General features: G+C 37.3%; 1 long non-coding RNA gene across 2 annotated transcripts in view; it reads right to left on the bottom strand.

The window, feature by feature from the left end:
* Window positions 1-15,940, bottom strand: part of LOC126500274 (uncharacterized) — a 243,430-nt gene that overhangs the window by 57,241 nt on the left and 170,249 nt on the right. The window contains exons 4-6 of one of the 2 annotated variants that reach the window (XR_007591290.1): window positions 7,503-7,534; window positions 5,207-5,438; window positions 631-811 (exon numbers count right to left, since the gene is read on the bottom strand). This is a non-coding gene — a long non-coding RNA (uncharacterized lncRNA). The remainder of the gene's footprint in view (window positions 1-630; window positions 812-5,206; window positions 5,439-7,502; window positions 7,535-15,940) is intronic. The other variant, XR_007591289.1, reaches the window with a different exon arrangement.

Below are 15,940 nucleotides of genomic sequence, written 5' to 3' on the forward strand. Positions count from 1 at the left end.
AATTCTTAATCTCCAAAGCTGATAGCCAATTTTAGATAAAGTGCTTACCGAGTAAGAAAGAAATTTCCTGTTATTATTTATAAATTTTAGGTAATAGTATGTACAAAACCCATACATAAGACCCAAAGAATGTAGAAAGACAAGGTGTAGAACTCATTCTTCCTGGGGAAAAATAATGGAAAGTATGTTTTCTAACAGCAAGTGTTTCCTACAGAAGTCAATGGGACCAGAGAATCTGTTGAGTGTGGTTATTCCATTGCCATTCGTTATTTGAGTTCAGCTTTTTAGAAAATTGGAATTTATATTCCTTAGAAAACTTTTATGAAGAAAATTATTATAAAACTTATCAGTAAATGCTCAAAGACAGATGTTGAGTTTACCTTACATCATTTACCTCTGTGTTAATTAATTAATGAACCTTTAAAGATAGGATTTTTTTTTTATTTGACTTGTGTTGCCATTGCAGAATGAGTGGTTAATAAAATAAAGAATGTTATTCGGCTTATGGTTCCAGAGGCTGGAAAATCTAAGGTTAGAATGCAGCATCTAGTAAGATTTTAGGATTGTGTAATATGAAGGAGACATGTCATAGAGGTGGTGTGTATGGAAGAGAAGCAAAGATGTACTCACTTTTCTAACAGCCCAGCGATGATGCCAGTATTCCAACATACAACAGCTCCTTCTTCATACTCTTGTTCACGAGCCAACATCACTCTTGAGTATCAAGCATCCAAACTATCATAGGCACAGGCAAGTGATACCCTTCTCCTTACTGAAGTCTGTCAGGAAGCAGCAGTAGGTGGGCAGTATGCTAGGAAGAAAAACAGTCGGAAAATATTGCGCTTGTGAGATTCAAACAACTCGAACATCCTCATTTAAAAGATAAGCTTCAGTGCTGGTTGGAGGTCTCAGCATTCTGTCTCCATGCAAGATACGGATGTTACTATTTTCTCAGCATAAGCCCAATTGAGTCTGTCTAACGGCATGCACGTTGGCCCATTTTCTACATAGGTGCAAAGGATCTCATCATCTGCAGGAGACTGAGGCCATTGCCAAAGGCAATGATCCAACACCACAGGCAAGACAAGCATATCCTTTCAGTTTCTGAATCATAATGTGGCTGCCACACCTGAGCGGTGAGAAATCCTGCAATGCTTTCATTCACTACCCCAGGAGTTTCACGTGTTTGCAGAATAGAGTTGCCTCCTAAGTGAAGTGACTGTTTATTGTTGAGAATCTCTGAAAGGAAATCTGCTGTCAGAGAGCAGACGAGAAGGCAGTCACTCATCGGCCCAGCTCTGAACCACCTGTGTTAAATGGTAACTATTTCACAAGGTCCCATGTTACCTTAAACCCTATATGTAGTTGTGGTTCACTGGTTTAGTGACATGAGCGAGAAGAATTTGCTGCACTTTCAATCTCGCCTTACACCTTAATTAAGACCTCAACTAGAAATACCAACATTCTTACAACTGGTAGGTAGCTGATAATATTTCTCACCTCACTTTCATCAAATATTATAGAGCTTAGTGAGGTCATTTACCAATGTTTCTTTCTTTTGTTTTTTCTCATGACTAAGAGCCTCCAGTCATAAAATCTAACAAAACATCTGAAGCTATAGCCTTTCAGTTTAAATGCAATTCAGCCTCCAAGTATCAGTCAAAAAATGGCCAATAAACATCATCACAGTGTATATATACTGTTAAGGATTAGCACATTTGGGATTTTGTATGTTATTTTCTGGGTCTGTTGATCCCAGAAAAAAAAAAAAACAGTTGTATCACTAAGCAAACAACAAGTTTGTTAAATTTGATAGATTTTAAGTATATTTCCCAAAGTCTACATTCACTTTGACATTTGAAAGCTGTCTTGGGGATGCTTCCCTTAATTTGAACTCTTTTTGAGCCTTATCTGTGAGGTGGATATTTGTTGCAAAAAAAAACAATTTTAATATTTATGGAATGTTATAACTTACACCCTTCTAAATCTAATTTTAGATATCATTGCAATATCTTATTTGAAACTAGGGGATATTCAGTTTACTATTACTGAAACATTTGCCTTCATCAAAACATTATAATAATGAATACCGAACAACAAAACACAATCATTTGTAACTTTTTAGAAAATGCACCCTTAAAGAAAGAAGACAAACAATACTAAAATTTAATCTGTCCTTTGGGGCATGAGACAGCTTATAGGTCTAGTCAGCCAGCTAAATGACAGAGAGAAAAGATCATGTGACGAGAGTCTAAGAACTAATTAATCTCCATAAGCTGTGAAGGAGGGAGGTAAGATGACTTGGAATCTGATTACGTTAGCGAATGTAAGGCAGGGAAAATGCAGCATGTATTTTTCATGTTGATTTTAACCACCTGAGCCTTTAATGACATTCTGTGAAGACTCAAATTCCATGTATACGTGAAAAGAAAAAACCATGATGCTAATGTTGTTAGTACATGAGTTACTCATTTTAGTTTAGGAAACTAGGTCATGTATGAGTCCTTTGTAAAAATTACTGAGTGTAAGTAACTACTTTGAAGTTAGTTTATTTCAGAAAGGAAAGTATAAGCCCACAGTTTCAAAGAGAAATCGTCACTTTTTTTTTTGAAAAAATAATGATTCTCAACACTACCTTCAAAAAAAGCAAACAATTACATGTATTTTGGCCAAGGAACATGGATGGATGAATTTTTATTAGGTTTTAAGTTAAAATTTAATTTAAACAATTAGTATATGGTATTTTTCGTACATTGTACTGGAATGACTGTGAACGTAGGGGTTATGCATGTGATTAAAATATAGAGATTTATAGTTTTACTAATAAACACGATTAATCAAGAATTATATATATCATCAGCTATCTACAAAACATCAAAAGGAATGCCACATTTCAGCAGAAACACAAGACTCAGAATTTACTGCCACCATAATCTATTGCAGACTGAATAGAAGCGGAACTTACACTCTTGTTTTATTAAATGGTCATTATTCTTTCATAGTATTTTTAATAAATTTCTAAACATGATGTATTTTACAGAAGCAAAATTTCCATCAATTAATGCATATTTCCTATTTTAAGATTAAAATACGTATCTATGATTTTTCAAGAGAGGACTGAAGGCTTTTCAGTTTTTCTCAGTGTACAAACTTTAGCTGAACCATCCAGATGGACTTTGCTCCTTCATTTTTTTTCCCAATGTCCTTAAGATGAATGGGCGTGATACAGACAGCTGGACACGTAAAGATACACCACCACACACAATGTGGAGAATGAGCTGTCTGACTCCCCAGGCCAGTGGACTAGGCAGAGCCCCCAGAAACCAACAGTATATCACGCTGGAAACGGGAGACATTCCATCTGTTCTGACCTCTGCCTTTACACCCATCTAATATCCTCACTATTCCTTCGTTGTATGCACTGTCTTTCCACTTTCCCCTATAAAGTATGGAAAACACTTCCTCTTCCCCGAATAATCACTGAGGACAGCTATTTCCTGAGTTTTGATATTTTTAGATAATTTAAAAAAATGTAGTTGGTATCAGTTCAAATCTTATCCCTAGGTTTTAGAATCGAGTTACCACTGCTTAAATATCTCAGATCTACACTTCCAGTCATTGATGAACTCAATCATTTGAAGTGTTAAAATAACTCCCATTAATGAGTAATTGGAAATATACATGCTAAGAATAAATGAAAGTGGCAAGTGAAAACTCTGACACTGTAAAACCACATGTTAATAAAATCCTCCATGTGCAAAAACAATTTACATGTTCTAAAAAATATTTACTGGATACAAGAGCACATCTGAGGTTTAAGAAATCATTCCCTATAGTAAGTGCTAATTTTAAGTAGAATTTTATTTTGCCAAGTAATGATGCACACATGCCTGATGCTGTATTAGAGAAATTCTTTAACTGTATTAGAGAGAAATCACTCACTGGCCATACAAAATGAAACATAGAAAGCTTGCCACTCTACATTAAATAAAGTGAATTAGAGGATAATAAAAATAAAATTTAATCAAATGAAAAGAACATTCAAAGAAAAGACTATTGTGATAGTCTACCCTAAATTTTATTCAACTTCCTTCTTTGCTTTTGATATTAAAGAATTGTCCAGTGGTCTTAGATATTCTGAGGTGCAAAATGATTCAACAAAGGAACTCTGAATGTTTTTGACTGACATCGAAGTAACTTTTGGAGGCTTATTTTTTAATGCAGTAATGCATATAATCAGAGTCAGCAGTTAAACCTGCATGTCTATGATCAAACTAAAATGCAAATTTTATTTTTAGTATGGAATTTAAGTTTTTTTTTTTATTTCCTATCTTTTTTTTCTAACTGGCAAGATGTTTCCTAACACATGTGAATTCGGATGGGAATTGAAATCTAGTTCGATAATTGATGAATAGATTTATAACCCACCATGACTCTAAACTGGTAGTCTGATGTGAGTGTTTATTTATTTGCTTATGTATGTGCTTACTAATTACTTAACTCATCTCCTTATGCTCAAAACATTAGATAAAAATCCATTTGAACACACCTTAACGAGAAAGAAGGAAGGCAAATTCTCATTAATATAAAAGCAACTTCACCTCTTCATCTTGATTACAGGAAGTCCCCTATTGTGACAGAATATCACTTAACTCCCCAAAACTAGAAGCAGTGACAACACACATTGTGTTATGCTCTGCCATGTAATAATTTCGTGCAAAGAAAGATTGTGTGACCTCATCCTTGGAAGATCTTAAATTACCAATCAAATATATACGTATAAACTATTTCATTTGTTAAGGTCTTGGTTTTATATATTATTTTGTCTTTGCTTTAACAAATATACTCGGCTATAATGAAAATAAACCTGCTGAAGTCTCTGAGGTCTGAGACAAGCTATAACACATTTCTGCTCCACGGGGTGGGCTCCTGGGATACCTACGGAGAAAATGCATGCCCACTGAGCATGCCCAGACTATTAAAATGAATTGACATGTTAATGCTGACAGGAAAGGAGCACAAGAGAGCTTGCTAAATTACTGCTCAGACAGGCACTGGGAATTCCTGAGTGGCTAACTCCTGAGCAAAACCCACAGCAAGCACAACAACAACAAAACTTTATTGTCAAACGCACCCAAACAAACACTAACAGGGTTGTCATGCTTGTAATCCACCTACCCATAAATCATATGGATTTTAATCATACCTGCCACCTTCGCTGCGTATCCCTGGGGAAATGGTTTTCTTTTGGCTTACTCCTTCATTCATTTTCAATTATCTGGAAGCTGCTCCGTGTGTTTATTTATTTATCTAAAGTTCACGTACAGTATGCATACACAAATTTCCTCTAGGGGTCTGGGATCAGGCGGATCATACTCGGAAGCAGTGGCGCGATGCAGCTAGCACCTCGTGTGAGTAGGCTCAGTCTCACAAACCTCCTTTGGACCATGAAGACATGGGAAGGGGAGGACAGAAAGTAATTAGTGTGCGTACAATGATTGATTATGTCTTAATATTCAGACCACTCTAGATAGACTTAAAAAATAAGGAAACAGGAAGTCCATAGCTTTTGATAAGTGAGGAAAAGAAAACTGTGTCTGTGCCTGTGAGTCATTAGTGTATGGGGAGGCCGAAGAAGGTTTATTCACATATACGGAGTTATTCAATTTGCTGATTGGATGAAAAACTGTAAGAGTTTCATCTATTAAGATGAGCATATGTAAATGACATCGACTTTGGGTTGGCAGAAAGAAGGCGAAGAAAGGGAAGCTGTACTTTTCAAATGAAATCATCCAGTCTTGCTTAAAGCCCTCAAGAACAACATCAGAAAATTGTACCACTAAGTAGTGCCCTGTCCGTGACCTTTATTCAAATCAAGGAGGTAAAAGAGGTGTACACGTACACTGTGATGTCCGCATCCTTTTGACATACAAATCATTATGAAATAAAATTGGGCAAAAATAGATGTGTAACAGAAGATATTTAACTGAAAGCTCTATTCTATGTCAGGCTAAATGACTTTTTTGATACTGTGATGGTGATGATTGTGTGTGTGTGTGTGTGTGTGTGTGTGTGTGTGCAAACTGTGATGCTTTTTAAGCACTTTCTGATCCATACTTGCCATGCTGTGTATGAACTCGTCTCTAGATATGATCTCTTTAGAACACCCATAGAAATTAAAAGGATCACATGGAGTTTGACATTTTGCAAAATGAAAGAATAATGGATTTATTATATTGCGTGGACTTTTCTCCCCTTTTAATAAAAATGTCTGACCCTTGGGAAACTTGGTTGGAAGTTTAGAAGTCTGAATCATTTTTCTTTTTTATATTCCAAAAAATATAAGCGTGTAATTTCCTCAGTTTCATGTATCATTTGATATTTCAAAAAGTTGAGCTTTCTTCTTCATAAATCAGAAAATAAATATCCATTGTTCCTAAAATAACTTGATATTTTATACTGATTAAGAATCTTATATTTGTATGCTTAAATTATTGACTTTCTTTGCTTATTTGTTTCAACTATATTCACATGAAGACCATGCCAGAAAAAAAAACAATAGTTCTGACCACGGACTTGAGGTCTGAACAAAATAAGTAATCGATATCACTTTGACATTAAAATTTTTATTAACAAAACATCAGACTATTTGCATATGTTACATATCTAAACAGAAAATTTGAGGAAAGAAAGATCATTGAGCCAAATTTCATGTGTATCCCTTTAAGAATTTGTTATGTTTTTTTTTTCTATTATTCCCTTAAAATTGTATTCATTAATCTACCAAGCAAATAGTTATTGAGCACCCAATACAGGCCAATCCGGAGCTATATCACAGTGCTTCAGATGAAGCAATTTTTAAAGCTGACATTCATCTCTCCCATTTAAAATTAAAAATTTGAAAATCTGAAATTGTTTTAAACCTGCATACTGTCTTAGATGCATCAAAATAACCAAACATGTCTATAAATTTTTATGTCCCTGCTAACCAATTCCCAAAAAGTGTGCAACCATCAAAGTTTACAATAATCTATTTGCATCACGTGTCTGAGAAGGACAGACAACAGCCCACGGAAGACCACAGAGCAATGCAGAACTATATAACACCTCCATAACAGAAAAGGAAGAGTCAGGAAGGTGAATGACGCTGTGAGTGTATGAGAAGAAACCCCCAGCGTGAAAGAGGCTCCAGCTCTGTCGAATGAAGGGCACGTGGGCGCCTTGGGTTCTGTTAGACCTCCGTGTTGATCCTGACACCGTAAAGGACCAAAGGCCGGATTTCCGTGGTCTTATGGAGAAACAGGAGAAGAGAGAAGAGGAAATAAAAGGTGAAAAGAAATTCTAAAAAAATTTCTTCATAAGGGAGAGGGAGCGGTGGGTTATAAAAAAATAAGAAAATAAAAAAGACGTGAGGTTTGGAGGATGGTGGGAAATACGTCGCACTTGAAAAAGTGTGACCAACTTGTGTTGTAGGCACATATAAAATTATTTTAAAAGTTTACCTTTTTCATTTCTCAGAGGGCACCTTGGAGATCTCAAAAAAAAAAAGAGAGAAGAGTAATTAAAATGAGGGCCTTGATCTGGTATGACTGGTGCGCATGTTAAAAGTGGTGGCAGTCATGTAAAGACACAGAGGGAAAAGAGAAAGCCTACAAACAGAAGAGAAGACTGCGATGGACCAAATCCTGCCTACCCTGGAATATCAGAAATCCAACCTACAATATTATAAGGAAAAAAAATGCCTTTAGATTAAGCCACGTAAATTGCAGTCCTTAATAGTGTTATATGGAATTATTTTGATACCCACTCATCATCTCTGGGGATAATGGTGGTGGTTTAATAGAGACTACTAAGAGACCCTTAGTATTCTTAAAAGGTACCAAATGGGCTTCCCTGGAGATGTGGTGAGAGGGCAAAACAGGAAATTCTTCACTCCAATCTGTCTGGGTAATAGATTTTCTCACCTAGTGAGAGATTTTCAAATTCAGAATCTCTGCACAGTTGGGCTAGTCAGAATTTTTAGCCTTCTAAAAATTTATCTGAGAAAAATCAAATTACCAGAAGAAAGATTTATTTTTAGCTCAGGCGTCTAAAATCTTAGTCTTCGGTCCCTGTTTTCATCATCGCGGGCCTTTGGCAGGAAAGAAGAGTGTATGTGGAAACAGGTGGTGGAGCAAATCCACTGTGATGGAGACATCTTGACTGTCAACTTGATTAGAGCAAGAGGCACCTAGGAGCTGCGTAAAGCTCACCTCTCACCACTGGGCACATCTCTAAGGCGTTCCCAAGAACGATTTAAGAGGGTAGGCCTGCTGGGAATGCAGGGTGGGAAAAAGCACTGTCCTATAGGCTGGGGGCTGATATGGAAAAAAAGCAAAGCCGGCAGTGTAGTTAAAAGGGAGCAAGCATTATCCCTTCCCATTCCTGTTTGCTTGAAGATGAACAATTTCCTCCTCCACATCCCTGCTATTCAGTCTCACCCAAGACCCAAAGTCAGGTACCAAACTGACCGTGTGAACAGAAACTTCTGAAAACAAAAAGCAAATAGGTAATTTTCTTTAAGTTGTTCTCTCAAGCATTTCTGCGCAACTATAGGAAAATAACTGGTACAGCTTCTCTCCTCATGAAATCCAGAAGGAAACAGAAAGGAAGGAATAGGTGTGTGTTTGTGTATGGCCAGGGTAGAAACTCGAGATATAGGTCCACATATTCTCATTAATTAGACTGTATCTGGTTTTACACTTATAGTAGTAGATGAATAAAATAATTCAACATTATGCAAAGTGTTCCTGAGTTGATTAATAATGACAATACTTATTTTATATGTGAATGTGATAGATGACTTATACACACTTATGAGTATTAGTGCACACATGCCTGCGGGTATGTGGAGGCCAGAGGTATTCCTGCCCTTTTGCCTTATTTTTTTGATACAGGGTCTCTCTTTGAACAGGAGGCTAGGATGAGAGGCATCAAGACACAGAAATTCCATTTCTTCTTCCAACAGAGCTGTATTACAGGCATGTATGGTCATACCCACACCTAGCTTCTCATGTGATTGCTGGGGATTCTAATTCAGAGCTTCAGGCTTCTACCACAAGTGCACTTACCCTTGGGTCCTCTCCCCAGCCCCACCACACAGATTTCTAATGAAAAATAAAGTATAGTTGTTGTTCAATATAACTTGGTTATTTCTCCAGTAGTATAAAGATGTATCAGAGAAACATGTGATTAACCATAGGCTTGATTCTAAATTCAGTATTTCTGAGAGAGGTCATGATGTGAGGCTTTCCTAAGTTTTATAAGTTTCTTCCAGAATTTCCCTTGGGGTAGATGAGTCATCTCAGCTAAGTGTAGGAGGAAAAACTACTTAAAAACACAATTTTTTTATATTTCTGAAATGAATTTACACACTTGACAATGCCACTTGGTGTCTGCACAAAATAAAAGGCAAACTATACAGAGTAAATCTCTTTTGCTCAAAGCCAAAGATCTTGTGTGTGTTTTTTGTTACTTTCAGCCTCATCATTCACAGTTATGGGACCTTGAACTAGTGAACAATTCTTGATCTCCGCATCTGTCACTTGAACTGACTGTCAGAGTTATAGATGTATAATTATTATTCCTTATACTGAAAGCTTCACCTAAAAATGAAACTCAGTTCTTGGGCAGCCAGCGTAACTAAGCATTCACTTCTTTCAGGCATGGTTCAAAGTATGAGGTCAGTGGGAGGAGTTTAAAAATCTTCCTATTTTCATTCTTTTTAGCAAATTTATGATATTTTCAGTGGTGTCTGTGTGTGTGCTGTGTACGTGAGTATCTATAGAAACCAAATGTGTAGGGGTGTAGAGTCTCTTGGAGTTCTATTTAAAGCTGATCCTGAGCCACCAGATGTAGGCGCTGGCAACTGAACTGCAATCATTGAAAGTGTGATACGTGCTCGTAACTGATGAGACAGTTCTTCAGACCCCCCACCATCCACTCAATTTCAGCTAGTGACTTCTACCTATCTTGATTCTTCTCTCTTTAGCTGCCACAATCAAGGTCCCATAACACAATTCGTGCAAATTTACTCAAAAGGATATTTTACTAGAACTGTTGCAGGATAGCCAGGGGTGCCACACGGCCAAGAATTCTGTCACACAGGTGAACCTCGGGAAACTGAGTTGCATTTGCGGAATTACGCAAGCCTGTAGGGGGCAGGATTCCACCTGGCTGGGATCTTCTACTGGAGGAAAGCAAGGACCAGCCTTTATGAAATGAAATGGGTTGCAAGGGAACAAAGTGATGCAGATTTTTTTTCTGTGTTCAATGGCCGTCTGGTTTTCATTATCTTGTTCTCTAGGAAGAATTCATCCAAAGAACAAGCAAATAAAAGCAATGTGTATTCTGTGTCTGTCAACCCAACACTGGATGAAAAGGCCACTTTTGCTCCATTATCTAGTGGTGACTGTGGAAAGGTGAAGTGGAGAGAGTCAGGAAAGACGGAGGTAGAACACAGGGAGGTCGTGGTGATAGGAACAAGAGAAAAGAAACACTCTGCTTTCTTATTAGATAGCTTCCCACACTCCACTAAGCTGTAATTCATCCTGCAGGTGCAAACACTGCTGGCTTGCTCGCAGGCTCTTGACGGATGGGCCGGATGCATGATTCTTACCCCAGATGCTCTGAGGAACACCGGCTACGAGATAGGAGAGTGAGTGCACCTGAATCAGCACATTCACTGAGTGGTTTTATCTGATTCTCATTTTCGCAAGAAGTACTGTGCATAGGGTGACAAACATTAAGCAAAAGTCTACTATCTTTCTTTGAATGCAGAAAAATGTGCAATCTACACACCTCCGCAGCCAGTTCTTTGTAGTTGTCTCTGAGGTAATCAATGTACTTATGGCCCCAATTACCCAGGGACACATGACTGAACCATTGTCCCGACCCGAGAAAACATTGTATTGCATCATATGATTAATTCTTATAATTCTTACATGACTTTCATGAATTTGGATTTTTCTACTACACACCGATGGGGTTTGAGTCACTTGAATTGATGGGCCATTCAAAACAGTAAAGCTCACATGATCTGAAACAAAAGGTTCCCCACCCCTGCTCAGTAATTCCCATCAGCTTTAAGGATTTTAAGATTCGAAAGAACACCAACTCTTTCAGGTTAACGTTTCACTGACTCTTGGCAAAATGAAACTTCCTGGTTGAAAAAAAAAGAAGTTTATGAAAAAGCTCACAAGGGTTCTTAGACATCAAATGGGTCTTACGAAACCACATTTTGATGAGCTAAGTGTAAATGAATCAGAAACACATGGATTAAATTTCCCTTGAAATACACATGGGTTTGAAAATTAAGGAAAAAGTGTTTAGCCAAATGTGTTTTGGGTTTTCTTGAACTGAAAACATTTGAAAAAAAGCTGAAGTATTTGCTAAACCCTAATATGCTGTTATGTTTGCTCAACCTTTTTCCAAATCAATTAAGTTTCCACGAAGCTTCCTCCATCCCCTTGTGGTTTGTCTTGTCACCTCTGTCCTGACACTTTATAAGCCAAACTAAATTTCCATTAAAAAAAATACTGAGTTGCTCATCTACTTAAAAAATGAGGTAGCCATTAAAACACACTGAGAATCAGAGGCATTAAGGGACGGAAAGCACCCGTTAGGTCATGCCCTGTGTCCTAAGGGGTGGAGCATAGGCACTCACAACTCTCCAGTGCTTTCTCCTGCACAGTTTTCAGTATCTCAAATGACAGGACTTCTCTATGTCCCCTGGGAGAACATGGTGCATTCTAATAGACTTGGCCATTAGGAGCAGTGCTGAAGAGTGTGCTGGGGGAGGGGGGAAGGCAGGGTGACTGATTAACCCTTTCACTACTCTAACAGTGACCTGTAGCATGCTCTGGGACTTTAGGGCTTTAGTGCTAATGAATGAACAAACTGTGGATAGTTTTTATTCAGAAAACATTTTTTGGCTAAAGGAAAAAAAAATGTTGCCCATTGCATTGCAACACAAATTTCTACAGTGAGCAACCCCTTCACAAGAGAGATAGGGTATGTTAAATATCCTATCAGTTGATTTTATCTGCACTATTACTCGAAAGAGCATACAATGAAAATCTTAGGATGCTTGACTGACCAGGAAATGCTGCATGACTAGGACTTGCCAACCCTGAAAGACCTTTGTTCAGCTTCCAAGCTCTTTTCCTTAAAGAGTAAGTAAATGTATTTCCCACTTCTGCACCTAAAGAAGGTACCACGTTTGGAAGGAAACATCTATCTGTCTTTCTTGACAGGCAGAAAAGCCTAGCTTTCAATATAACTAACACGTTTTCAAAGGTCTTCAGGCAGAGTTTACATGAATTTGCTCTCCCTCTCGTTCTACTTACAAATGAGGTCTAAGGCACCTAATGACTTACACGGCCTGTCATACCGCTACTACACTGACCTTTTCAAGAGTCTGCATTGGGAACAGCTGACAGGCACACCTCTTCCACGCCAGTTATTTCAACCTATAAAACTTAGTCACCAAAGTGGTAGGAAAACCGTGGTGGAAACAGAAAACAGCATTCTGTTCTTGATTTCGTCCTCTGCTCTCTTAGCTGAGGAGTGGCTTGTAGGATTCTCTAAACCTTTATTTTTCAGTGGCTTTCAACGTGATAATTTCCCTCTGTCAGGCCTTCTCTTGCATTAACTTGTTCCTCTGTCCAATTCATTTCAGTGTCTGTCATAATGATTGAGTCCCTTGTTGCATTGGGAACTTGGGAACCTGGCGTAGAGTATCTACCCTAGCCCACCTCTCTCTCTCAGAAAGTAGACATTGAGTTACGGAGATATAGTTCCATATTCTACCCCCACACTTGTCCACTTTAAACAACTCTCCTGAAATATGTTTTCATAACATTTAAAAGCATAAACTCACCTTGTAACACTCCATCCCTATGCAGATGAGGCTTTATCCTGACAGCCAAAGCTGGTCATTTTTCCTCTTCAGTTGCATTTAAATGTGAAGTTGTTCTGTCTTCACAGTTGACATTATTGCAGTAGTCTTGTGTTGTGATGGTTTTGTAGTAACATATCTAGCAGTCTCTTGGATCATTATACATAAGCCATCCCTAAGACCCTCTAACAATCAATCATATTACTCTTCTTGAATTTCTTCTAAGGACTCCCCTCCTTCTCTTGCTTAACAGGGTGCCTGGACACTATTTAATGGTTTTATTTTAAAATTCTTTTCTTAATAATAGATATTGCCCAAATTAGTATTTAGACTGACTGAAATTCAGATACAATTTTAAACAAGATTTTAAACAAGAAAGGCAAAAGGAAAGAAAAAAAGAAAAGAAAAGAAAAGAAAAGAAAAGACCCTTATCTTTGTTTTTTGGTGCTAACCAAGATCAAAACTAAAAGGGAAAACTGCTGCTTTCTTTTGTAAAATTTATTCGATATTCACATGATTCCAACCAGAGAATGGGGACAATATTCTGAATCAAGTTTCGAGGTTTGTGTTCTACCCTGGTTTTTTTAAAGTTATGCGTAAAGGGATATTTATTTTATCCTCTGTAAAATGCTTTGATTTAGTTCTCATTTTCAAAAAGAAATATTAAGCTCATTCTTCATGTAGAGTTAAATTTTGAGGTTATGTTAAGCATACGTTGCAGTCGGCCATATTAAGACCACTGGCTAGTTTTCTTCATTACCGGCAAAAGTGAAACCAGACTCGGAATGTACACAAGGCGAGGCCTTCGGCTGGCACCAACTTAGTGAAGCCTGAAGTTCCATCTACCAGATGGAGTTGAGTCAAGGTTGCCCTCAACTATGCTCAGATATGCGTAGTCCCTTGTTTCTCTCGTTCTTACATAATGGATCCTTTAAATAGAAGTCGCCCTGCAGTCCATCTTTTACCACATTAGAAAAGCTATTGTCCGAGGGGGAATGCAAATTCAAGATTTGTATTTGTAAAGGGCTTTTATTCTATCTTACAAATGCATATCATTACTTAAAGAGATATTAATAAATCCTTGAAAGCCAACATTTCCTAGGGTATGATCATTCCATAGACATCGGGAACATAGAAAAAATATTTATAAAGCATTTACTGATGAGTAATTCACAAGGAAATAATTACAAATACAAGTCAAACAAATTGGCGATTGTTTGTCTTTCAAAGTAGAAATCACAAGAAAGGAGGCAGTGCTCTAACTGGCTTTCTGAGCACTTTAGGGAAAACTGTTCCCAACTCCATGACACTCCCATGGAGGTCTCGCTGATAAAGAGTTAGTCGACAGTCTGGATTTCATAAAGTCTCCCTGGCTCTATCGGACCTTGCTGTGTGGCCTGATGGAATTCACTCTGAATTTGGGGGATTTTCAGTTTTCTCATCAGTGCAACTGGGAATGAAACCAAAGAAAAAAATTGAAGGTATAAGGCTCAAGTTTTCTAACTGTTTGTTAGAGCCGAACCATGGTTTCTTTTTAATATATGAAACAAGGTTTCTTTAGAATTGTCCTAGTGTGTTTAGTTGTTTTCAAACCTTCTCAAATGTATGTGGGCTTTCAGAACTGTGAGGACCATTTATGCCTAGTACTTTAGAGAAATGTAAACTCAGCTGAGGGTCTAAAATGAGTGGCCAAGGCCACCATGGGTATTAGAAAAATGAGATAATGCACTATTAACATCGGTGCTCAACAAGTATTACTTAATATGATCCTGTGATATTCAGGCCAAATCAGCCATACACAGACAGCCCCTTTTCATTAACCTTAATGAAAGTGTAAGCACCTTCAGCTTGTCCCATCCCATGTATGGCAGCAGAGAGTAAAAAAGGTAAGTTTCATGTTTTCTCTCATCATTCATGCTCAAAAACCATGAACTATAGACTCAGTCGTTAACTGTACTGTCAGCTAGTGAAATGAGAACCAGTGAGTGACGTGGGAAGAAAGTTTACACTACATGGAGAAACTCAAGCCAACCCTACATGGAGCTGAAAGCTTGGGCCGCACAAACACAGAAAAACCATCATCAAGGTAGCTGGCTTGAAAATATTTGAGTGATTATTGCAATCTGTGATCCTGCTTTTGACTCCTGCATTGCTCATTGGTTCCGTGCACAGTCGGTAAAAGTCATTCATGTCAGTAAATCATGTTTCTAGGTTTGCATGGAGAAGCCAAATTCATATTCATACGTCCTTCCTGTCAGTATCACCCTACCTTTTGCATTTTCAAACAATGAATTATTGACAGCTGGGCAAGTGAGGGTGGTTTGGTCAGATGACCTTCTTAACCATTTTCTCATGCGATTATGGAGCAGTCTAAAATGTCTACATAGATTTGAGAAAGGTTGAAGAGATAAGATTAGGATACCCATGGCTTCAGGGAATTATGTATTTAGGGGATTTATGTAATACACTTTGTAAATCTGAAAATGTTTTATCAATCTTTTGTCACAGTGCAATAAATAACTTTTAACAGTCTGGAAAGATTATTGAGACATTGACTCCAAAGACAGATGAAATTTTCACAAAATGTCATCCAACATGTATTTTCCTACACAGACACTGTATTAATGTTATAAAAATATAAAAATAATATATGCAACTCTTGAAGTATCAATAACTACTTCAAATCTAGTTTTAGTTCATAAATATTGGTATCAAAAAGATCATTTAAAATAAAGAACTTAAAAAGTAGTTTTTTCCATTCAGATAAAATTAATGAAGAATGTTCAAGCCCAAATATTTTTATGGTCATTCAAAGAGGAAAGTATTAACAGATAATAATTTATTCCATGAAGAGACATTATGTAAATCATTAAATTATATTAATTTTATTTTTCTTACCAGACATTTCAGGTAGAAAAGTTCAATGTAATAATAGTTCAATTTCTTCAGCATTAATGAAATCAACATTAAATTTAAGGTAGTTGACCTTGTTAAAATGAAAAA

Source organism: Alexandromys fortis, unplaced genomic scaffold (genome assembly GCF_014885135.2).
Source record: "Alexandromys fortis isolate MF-2015 unplaced genomic scaffold, M_Fortis_MF-2015_v1.1 scaffold_33, whole genome shotgun sequence".
In the NCBI taxonomy this organism is placed as follows: domain Eukaryota; kingdom Metazoa; phylum Chordata; class Mammalia; order Rodentia; family Cricetidae; genus Alexandromys; species Alexandromys fortis.